Source organism: Delphinapterus leucas, chromosome 5 (genome assembly GCF_059928025.1).
Source record: "Delphinapterus leucas isolate spDelLeu-1000000601 "Yukka" chromosome 5, BTC_Dleu_Yukka2, whole genome shotgun sequence".
Taxonomy (NCBI): Eukaryota; Metazoa; Chordata; class Mammalia; order Artiodactyla; family Monodontidae; genus Delphinapterus; species Delphinapterus leucas.
This window is the reverse complement of record NC_143133.1, coordinates 130941845-130952392: the sequence shown is the minus strand read 5'-3', so window position 1 is coordinate 130952392 and position 10548 is coordinate 130941845.

Below are 10548 nucleotides of genomic sequence, written 5' to 3'. Positions count from 1 at the left end.
CTGTATAGCACAGGGAACTCTACTCAATACTCTATGGTGACCTAAGTGGGAAAGAAATACAAAAAAGAGGGGATGTATGTATACATATAGCTGATTCACTTTGCTGTACAGCCAAAACTAACACAACATTGTAAAGCAACTATACTCCAATAAAAAAAAAAAATTAATCTACCCTATGAAAGTTGTGGAGGTCACTTTCCACCCAGAGGTTTGAGATGGTACTTATGAATGTGAGAAGGTCCTTAAGTAGAATTTTACTAAAGTGTACATATGTATATAAGACTAAAAGGGAGTTCATTTAAAAGACTGATCAGTTGGAGATGTGGGGAAGGTTCAATGTGTCTTCTTTGCAGAATACAACCGCATGTTCTGATTTCTCTGGGATGGCCCACGTCCATTCCAGTTGGCGCACCATAATATCTAGTTACTACTCCTTTAACTCTCAGTAGGATCCTGGTTAGATGACAACTTATACATTTATCCTAACTCTATAAGAAGGTATTCTTCATTTGGAAGAACTTTTAAGAAGTGCAAAGAGAATTCTATTCCTGTATGTTAATAAGCAAATAAATACCTGTAATGTAGGCAGAGTCACAACACCCTGTTTACGCCAGACTACGTGCCCCAATTCATTCTGTTAGGATATTCAGTTATATGATGTAACAATCTATTTTGACCTTGATCTTTGAGCTACAAACAAAGCCAAACATTTTTCAAATTTAAAAAGTAATAATAAGTAAGCAGCATTTCATGACCCTTTCAGAGTAAACATCTGGGTTTTTATTGTATGTGGTAATTTAGTTTGATAATAACTATAAATAACTATTCTCAAAAGAATATACCAGTGTTTTCAAATTTAAAGGAAACAGAAAATAATCATAATTCTTCTCTATCAGTTGAGTTGTTTTGTTTTAGACTATATATAAAAGTTTACACAAATAAAAACTATAAGTAAAAAATCTATATTTTCTCTATTATTCACTTAAAAACAAAAATTAATAGTGATTAAAAACATACTAGTTGGGGGAGACCTTCAAGAAGGCAGAGGAGTGACACGTGGAGATCACCTTCCTCCCCACAAATACATCAGAAATACATCTACATGTGGAACAACTCCTACAGAACAACTACTGAACGCTGGCAGAAGACCTCAGACCTCCCAAAAGGCAAGAAACTCCCCACGTACCTGGGTAGGGCAAAAGAAAAAAGAAAAAACAGAGAGAAAAGAATAGGGACGGGACCCCCACCTCTGGGAGGGAGCTGTGAAGGAGGCAAGGTTTCCACACACTAGGAGCCCCTAGTGGGCTGGGTGGAGACTGCAGGTGGCGGAGGGGGAAGCTTCGGGGCTGCGGAGGAGACCGCAGCCACAGGGGTGCGGAGGGCAAAGCGGGGAGATTCCCGCACAGAGGATCAGGGCCGACCGGCACTCACCAGCCCGAGAGGCTTGTCTGCTCACCCGCCAGGGCGGGCGGGGGCTGGGAGCTGAGGCTCGGGCTTCAGTCGGATCACACGGAGAGAACTGGGGTTGGCGGCGTGAACAGATACTGAAGGGATCTAGTGTGCCACAGCTAGTCGGGAGGGAGTGCGGGAAAAGTTCTGGAGCTGCTGAACAGGTGAGACTTTTTCTTGCCTCTTTGTTTTCTGGTGCGCGAGGAGAGGGGATTAAGAGCGCTGCTTAAAGGAGCTCCAGAGACGGACGCGAGCCGCGGCTAAAAGCGCGGACCCCAAGGACGGGCATGAGACGCTAAGGCTGCTGCTGCTGCCAACAAGAAGCCTGTGTGCGAGCACAGGTTACTATCCACACCTCCCTTCTGGGGAGCCTGTGCAACCCGCCACTGCCAGGGTCCCGGGATCCAGGGACAACTTCCCCGGGAGAACGCACGGCGCGCGTCAGGCTGGTGCAACGTCACACCAGCCTCTGCTGCCGCAGGTTCGCCCCGCATCCATACCCCTCCCTGCCCCCAGCCTGAGTGAGCCAGAGCTCCCAAATCAGCGGCTGCTTTAACCCCGTCCTGTCTTAGCAAAGAACAGACGCGCTCAGGCAACCTACCCACAGAGGCAGGTCCAAATCCAAAGCTGAACCCCAGGAGCTGTGCGAACAAAGAAGAGAAAGGGAAATCTCTCCCAGCAGCCTCAGGAGCAGCGGATTAAATCTCCACAATCAACTTGATGTACCCTGCATGTGTGGAATACCTGAATAGACAACGAATCATCCCCAATTGAGGAGGTGGACTTTGGGAGCAACGATATACAAAAATTTTTCCTTTTTCTCTTTTTGTGAGTGTGTATGTGTACACTTCTTTGCGTGATTTCTCTGTATACCTTTGCTTTTACCATTTGTCCTAGGGTTTTGTCTCTTCGTTTTTTTTTTTTCTTTTTAGTATAGTTTTTAGCGCTTGTTATCATTGGTGGATTTGTTTTTTTGGTTTGGTTGCTCTCTTCTTTCTTTTTTTGTTACTTTTAAGTTTTTTTAATAATTATATTTTATTTTAACAACTATTTTATTTTATTTTATTTTATTGCTTCTTTCTTTCTTTTTTTCTCCCTTTTCTTCTGAGCCATGTGGATGACAGGGTCTTGGTGCTCCGGCCAGGTGTCAGGCCTGTGCCTCTGAGGTGGGAGAGCCAAGTTCAGGACATTGGTCCACCAGAGACTTCCCGGCTCCACGTAATATCAAACGGTGAAAGTTCTCCCAGAGAGCTCCATCTCAACGCTAAGACCCAGCTCCACTCAACAAACAACAAGCTACAGTGCTGGCCACCCTATGCCAAACAACTAGCAAGAAAGGAACACAACCTCACCCATTGGCAGAGAGGCTCCCTAAAATCATAATAAGGTCACAGGCAACCTAAAATACACCACTGGATGTGGTCCTGCCCACCAGAAAGACAATATCCAGCCTCCATCACCAGGACACAGACACCAGTACCCTCCACCAGGAAGCCTACACAACGCACTGGACCAACCTTACCCACTGGGAGCAGACACAAAAAACAACGGGAACCTCGAAACTGCAGGCTGCAAAAAAGAGACCATAAACACAGTAAGTAGAGCAAAATGAGAAGACAGAGAAACACACAGCAGATGAAGGAGCAAGGTAACAAGCCACCAGACCAAACAAATGAAAGGAAATAGGCAGTCTACCTGAAAAATCATTTAGAGTAATGATAGTAAAGATGATCCAAAATCTTGGAAATAGAATGCAGAAAATACAAGAAACGTTTAACAAGGACATTCAAGAACTAAAGAGCAAAGAAACAATTATGAACAACACAATACATGAAACTTAAATTTCTCTAGAAGGAATCAATAGCAGAGTAACTGACACAGAAGAATGGATAAGTGACCTGGAAGATAAAATAGTGGAAATAACTACTGCAGACCAGAATAAAGAAAAAAGAATGAAAAGGATTGAGGACAGTCTTACAGACCTCTGGAACAGCACTAAATGCAACAACATTCCAATTATAGGGGTCCCATAAGAAGAAGCAGAAAAAGAAAGGGACTGAGAAAATATTTGAAGTGATTATAGTTGAAAACTTCCCTAATATGGGAAAGGAAATAGTTAATAAAGTCCAGGAAGCACAGAGAGTCCCATACAGGATAAATCCAAGGAGAAACACACCAAGACACATATCAATCAAACTATCAAAAATAAAATACAAAGAAAAACTATTAATAGCAGCAAGAGAAAAACAACAAATAACATACAAGGGAATCCCCATAAGATTAACAGCTGATCTTCCAGCAGAAACTCTGCAAGCCAAAAGGGTGTGGCAGGACATATTTAAAGTGATGAAAGGGAAAAACCTACAACAAAGATTACTCTACCCAGCAAGGATCTCATTCAGATTTGATGGAGAAATTAAAAACTTTACAGGCAAGCAAAAGTTAAGACATTCAGCACCACCAAAACAGCTATACAACAAATGCTAAAGGAACTTCTCTAGGCAGGAAACACAAGAGAAGGAAAAGACCTACAAAAACAAACGCCAAACAATTAAGAAAATGGTAAAAGGAACATACATATCCATAATTACCTTAAATGTAAATGGATTAAATGCTCCCACCAAAAGACACAGACTGGCTGAATGGATACAACAAGACCCATACATATGCTGTCTACAAGAGACCCACTTCAGACCTACAGACACATACAGACTGAAAGTGAGGGGATGGAAAAAGATATTCCATGCAAATGGAAATCAAAAGAAAGCTGGAGTAGCAATTCTCATATCAGACAAAATAGACTTTAAAATAAACACTATTACAAAAGACAAAGAAGGAACTACATAATGATCAAGGGATCAATCCAAGACGAAGATATAACAATTGTAAATATTTATGCACCCAACATAGGAGCACCTCAATACATAAGGCAAATGCTATTAGTCATAAAAGGGGAAATCAACAGTAACACAATCATAGTAGGGGACTTTAACAACCCACTTTAACCAATGGACAGATCATCCAAAATGAAAATAAATAAGGAAACACAAGCTTTAAATGATACATTAAACAAGATGGACTTAATTGATACTTATAGGACGTGCCATCTGAAAACAATAGAATACACTTTCTTCTCAAGTGCTCATGGAACACTCTCCAGGATAGATCATACCTTGGGTCACAAATCAAGCCTTGGTAAATTTAAGAAAATTGAAATCGTATCAAGTATCTTTTCTGACCAAAACTCCATGAGACTATATATCAATTACAGTAAAAAAAAATGTGTAAAAAATACAAATACATGGAGGCTAAACAATACACTACTTAATAACAAAGAGATCACTAAAGAAATCAAAGAGGAATACAAAAAATACTTAGAAACAAATGACAATGAAAACACGACCACCCAAAACCTATGGGATGCAGCAAAAGCAGTTCTAAGAGGGAAGTTTATAGCAATACAATCCTACCTCAAGAAACAAGAAACATCTCAAATAAACAAACTAACATTACACCTAAAGCAATCAGAGAAAGAAGAACAAAAAAACCCTGAAGTTAGCAGAGGGAAGAAATCATAAAGATCAGATCAGAAAAATATGAAAAAGAAATGAAGGAAACAATGGCAAAGATCAATAAAACTAAAAGCTGGTTCTTTGAGAAGATAAACAAAATTGATAAACCATTAGCCAGACTCATAAAGAAAAAAAGGGAGAAGACTCAAATCGACAGAAATAGAAACGAAAAAGGAGAAGTAACAACTGACACTGCAGAAATACAAAGGATCGTGAGAGACTGCTACTAGCAACTACATGCCAATAAAATGGACAACCTGGAAGAAATGGACAAATTGTTAAAAAAGCACAACCTTCCAAAACTGAACGAGGAAGAAATAGAAAATATGAACAGACCGATCACAAGCACTGAAATTGAAACTGTGATTAAAAATCTTCCGAAAACAAAAGCCCAGGACCAAATGGCGTCACAGGCAAATTCTATCAAACATTTAGGGAAGAGCTAACACCTATCTTTCTCACTCTTCCAACATGTAACAGAGGGAGGAATACACCCCAACTCATTCTATGTGGCCACCATCACCCTGATACCAAAACCAGACAAGGATGTCACAAAGAAAGAAAACTACAGGCCAATATCACTGATGAATATAGATGCAAAAACCCTTATCAAAATACTAGCAAACAGAATTCAACAGCACATGAAAAGGATCATACACCATGATCAAGTGGGGTTTATCCCACGAATATAAGGATTCTTCAATATAGGCAAATCATTCAACATGATACACCAAATTGACAAACTGAAGGATAAAAACCATATGATAACCTCAATAGATGCAGAAAAAGCTTCTGACAAATTCAACACCCATTTATGATAAAAACCCTCCAGCAAGGAGGCATAGAGGGAAGTTAACTCAACGTAATAAAGGCCATATATGACAAACCCACAGCCAACATCATTCTCAATGGTGAAAAACTGAAACCATTTCCACTAAGATCAAGAAAAAGACAAGGTTGCCCACTCTCACCACTATTATTCAACATAGTTTTGGAAGTTTTAGCCACAGCAATCAGAGAACAAAAAGAAATAAAACTAACCCAAATCAGAAAAGAAGAAGTAAAGCTGTCACTGTTTGCAGATGACATGATACTATACATAGAGAATCCTAAAGACGCTACCAGAAAGCTAGTAAAGCTAATCAATGAATTTAGTAAAGTAGCAGGATACAAAACTAATGAACAGAAATCTCTTGCATTCATATACACTAGCGGTGAAAAATCTGAAAGAGAAATTAAGGAAACACTCCCATTTACCACTGCAACAAAAAGAATAAAATACCTAGGAATAAACCTACCTAAGGAGACAAAAGATCTGTATGCAGAAAATTATAAGACACTGATGAAAGAAATTAAAGATGATACAAACAGATGGAGAGATATACCATGTTCTTGGATTGGAAGAATCAACATTGTGAAAATGACTATACTAACCAAAGCAATCTACAGATTCAATGCAATCTTATCAAACTACCAATGGCATTTTTTACAGCAACAGAACAAAAAATTTCACAATTTATATGGAAACAAAAAAGACCCCGAATAGCTAAAGCAATCTTGAGAAAGAAAAACGGAGCTGGAGAAATCAGACTCTTTGACTTCAGACTATACTACAAAGCTACAGTAATCAAGACAGTGTGGTACTGGCACAAAAACAGAAATATAGATCAATGGAAGAGGATAGAAATCCCAGATTTAAACCCACGCATGTACGGTCACCTTATTTTTGATAAAGGAGGCAAGAATATACAATGGAGAAAATGCAGCCTCTTCAATAAATGGTGCTGGGAAAACTGCACAGCTACATGTGAAACAAAGAAATTAGAACACTCCCTAACACCATACACAGAATTAAACTCAAAATGGATTAAAGACCTAAATTTAAGGCCCAACACTATAAAACTCTTAGAGGAAAACATAGGCAGAACACTCTATGACATAAATCACAGCAAGATCCTTTTTTGACCCACCTCCTAGAGAAATGGAAATAAAAACACAAATAAACAAATGGGACCTAATGAAACTTAAAAGCATTTGCACAGCAAAGAAAACCAGAAACAAGACAAAAAGACAAGCATCAGAATGGGAGAATATATTTGCAAATGAAGCAACAGGCAAAGTATTAATCTCCAAAATTTACAAGCAGCTCAATATCAAGAAAACAAACCCAATCAAAAAATGGGCAGAAGGGCTTCCCTGGTGGTGCAGTGGTTGAGAGTCCGCTTGCCAATGCAGCGGATACGGGTTCGTGCCCCGGTCCGGGAAGATCCCACATGCCGCAGAGCAGCTAGGACCGTGAGCCATGGCTGCTGAGCCTGTGCGTCCAGAACCTGTTGCTCTGCAATGGGAGAGGCCACAACAGTGAGACGCCCGCATTCCATGAAAAAAAACAAAAATGGGCAGAAGACCTAAATAGAAATTTCTCCAAAGAAGATATATAGACAGCCGACAAACACATGAAAGAATGCTCAACATCACTAATCATTAGAGAAATGCAAATCAAAACTACAATAAGGTATCATGTCACACCAGTCAGAATGGACATCATCAAAAAATCTACAAACAGGAAATGCTGGAGTGGGTGTGGAGAAAAGGGAACCCTCTTGCACTGTTGGTGGGAATGTAAATTGATACAGCCACTATGGAGAACAGTATGGAGGTTCCTTAAAAATGTAAAAATAGAACTACCATACGACCTAGCAATCCCACTACTGGGCATATACACTGAGAAAGCCATAATTCAAAAAGAGTCATGTACCACAATGTTTACTGCAGCTCTATTTACAATAGCCAGGACATGGAAGCAACCTAAGTGTCCATCGACAGATGAATGGATAAAGAAGATGTGGCCCATACATATAGTGGAATATTACTCAGCCATAAAAAGAAACAAAATTGAGTTATTTGTAGTGAGGTGGATGGACCTAGAGTCAGTCATACAGAGTGAAGTAAGTCAGAAAGAGAAAAACAAATACCACATGCTAACACATATACTTGGAATCTAAAAAAAAAAAATGGTTCTGAAGAACCTAGGGGCAGGACATGAATAAAGACACAGACGTAGAGAATAGACTTAAGGACACGCGGAGGGGGAAGGGTAAGCTGGGACGAAGTGAGAGAGTGGCATGGACATATATATACTACCAAACGTAAAATAGATAGCTAGTGGGAAGCAGCCGCAGAGCACACACAGGGCGATCAGCTCGGTGCTTTGTGACCACCTAGAGGGGTGGGATAGGGAGGGTGGGAGGGAGACACAAGAGGGAGGAGATATGGGGATATATGTATATGTATAGCTGATTCACTTTGTTACAAAGCAGAAACTGACACACCATTGTAAAGCAATTATACTCCAATAAAGACGTTAAGATAAAACCAGAAACATACTAGTTAAAAACACAATAAGAAAAAACAAAGTGTTTTTGTCCATCAAGGAATAAAACTATAGTTATTAATCTCACTTGTGTTTAATAAAAATTGTATTTTATTTTATATGCTTTTAAAATTAATATTAATAAAGCAAACATAGACAATGACATTTGCCCAAATTAATCCAACTTGTTATAATCAATGCTTAAACTTTTGTTTTGTTCCTTTGAGGTGCTTTGCTGCTTTGATTTCTTTCTATAAGACACCTCCTCAGGTTGTTACTGACAACCCACAGCCCCTAATGGTAAACTTGGCTTTTAAAATTCTCACCCTGCTGTGTGTTTCTGGCCCCGCTCTAAGTACACACTATATGAAATAAAACTTTCCTCCTTCTTCTTACCAGCTACCTTACTCTGATCTGAAAGAGAAATATTTCATTGTATCTCTTAGGCATTTTTTAGTGCAGCAAGAAAGTGGAATTCATATCAAATAGATAATTCCAATGCTAATAATATGAGCATGCATTTGTAGATTTTTTTTCAAAAGATGCTGAAACCAGAGAGAGGAGTAATAAAAATGTTTTTTTGCTCTGCATTTTGAGCTGGTCAAAATCTAGAAATTTAGAAAAAAAGTAATTTCTGACAAGCAAAAGCCTCGACTTCTTCCCTATTTGATGCTTCGTAAGAGATATGCAGTTAAAGTAACACAGAAACTGCTGAGGTTAGGTCATTTTTTTTTCCTATACCAAATATAAAAGCTTAATTATTTCCGAATGTTTATTCATGTTTTGCCATCAGCAGAATTATTCACTCCTCAGTGCCTTCACTAAAAACAGATAAACTTTAAATGTTCTCATTATTCTCATTTCTTCGAAAGGAAATTGAAGCATTATCTCCTTTACAAAAATGGGAGCACTAAAACCATGAAGTTAAGTAAGTTTCTCTAAAAAACACTTTATTAGTGCCCTAGATCCTTGGTTTCATAAGAAAATATTAATTGATAAAAATTATGTATTGAGTACCTATTAATGGAAGTTATTACATGAGGTGATAAAGAAGATATAAACAAGTATGAGAATTTTGCACATAATTGATCTGGTCAAATAGGATAGGAAAAAAGTTAGCATATGATATCAAATTGGTAATAGTGATATCAAGTACATATAATAAAAATTCATAGGAAAGAGTTTGTTGGTAACCAGTCTTAACACAGAAGATGAAAACGAGTGAGTTTTGAAGAATTCACATAGAAAGGGAGAAGGAATTCCAGAAAAAAAGAAATAATGTAAATAGTGTCAGGAGCAAAGTTTCTCTGTAGTACAGTGTCTTGTGCAGACATTATGAGGAAGTTATGATGCATGCCTTGAGTTTATGCTTAGTACGCAAATGTACACATTAGGACAGAATAAATATGAAAGTCTCTGAATATCAGTTAAATACACTCATATCATCATTGCTATACTGAATGTTGTATCTCCCCAAGATTCGTATGTAGACACTTAATCCCCAGTGGGATGGTTTTAGGAAGTAAGGCCTTTGGGAGGTGATTAGGTCATGAGGCTGGTGCCCTTATGAATGGGATAGATGTCCTTACAAGAGAGACCCCAGAGCTCCATTACCCTTTCTACCATACGAGTACATAATGAAAAAAAAAAAAAAAAAGTCTGTCTATGAACCAGGAGGAAGATTCTCACCAGACACTGAATCTGTCAGTGGCTTGATCTTGGACTTCCCAGTCTGCAGAACTCTGAGACATAAATTTCTGTTGTTTATAAGCCACCCAATCTATGGTATTCTGCTACATTTTTAGCCTGAACTAAGACAACCATGTAGAATATTAAATGCCATTGAGTTTGGGGTTTTTTTAACATCTTTATTGGAGTATAATTGCTTTACAGGGGTGTGTTATAGTTTCTGCTTTATAACCAAGTGAATCAGCTATATATAAACATATATCCCCATATCTCCTCCCTCTTGCGTCTCCCTCCCACCCTCCCTATCCACTGAGTTTTGATAAAGGGTAATATAATGAACACACTATTTTAGAAAGTTAAATTTAAGTGAGTAAACAATAATAGCTAGTATTTGCTGAGACCTTGCTATGGATTATTTTGCTAAAATCTTTCCATAAATATTTAATTGCAAAAGCAATTTTTAAA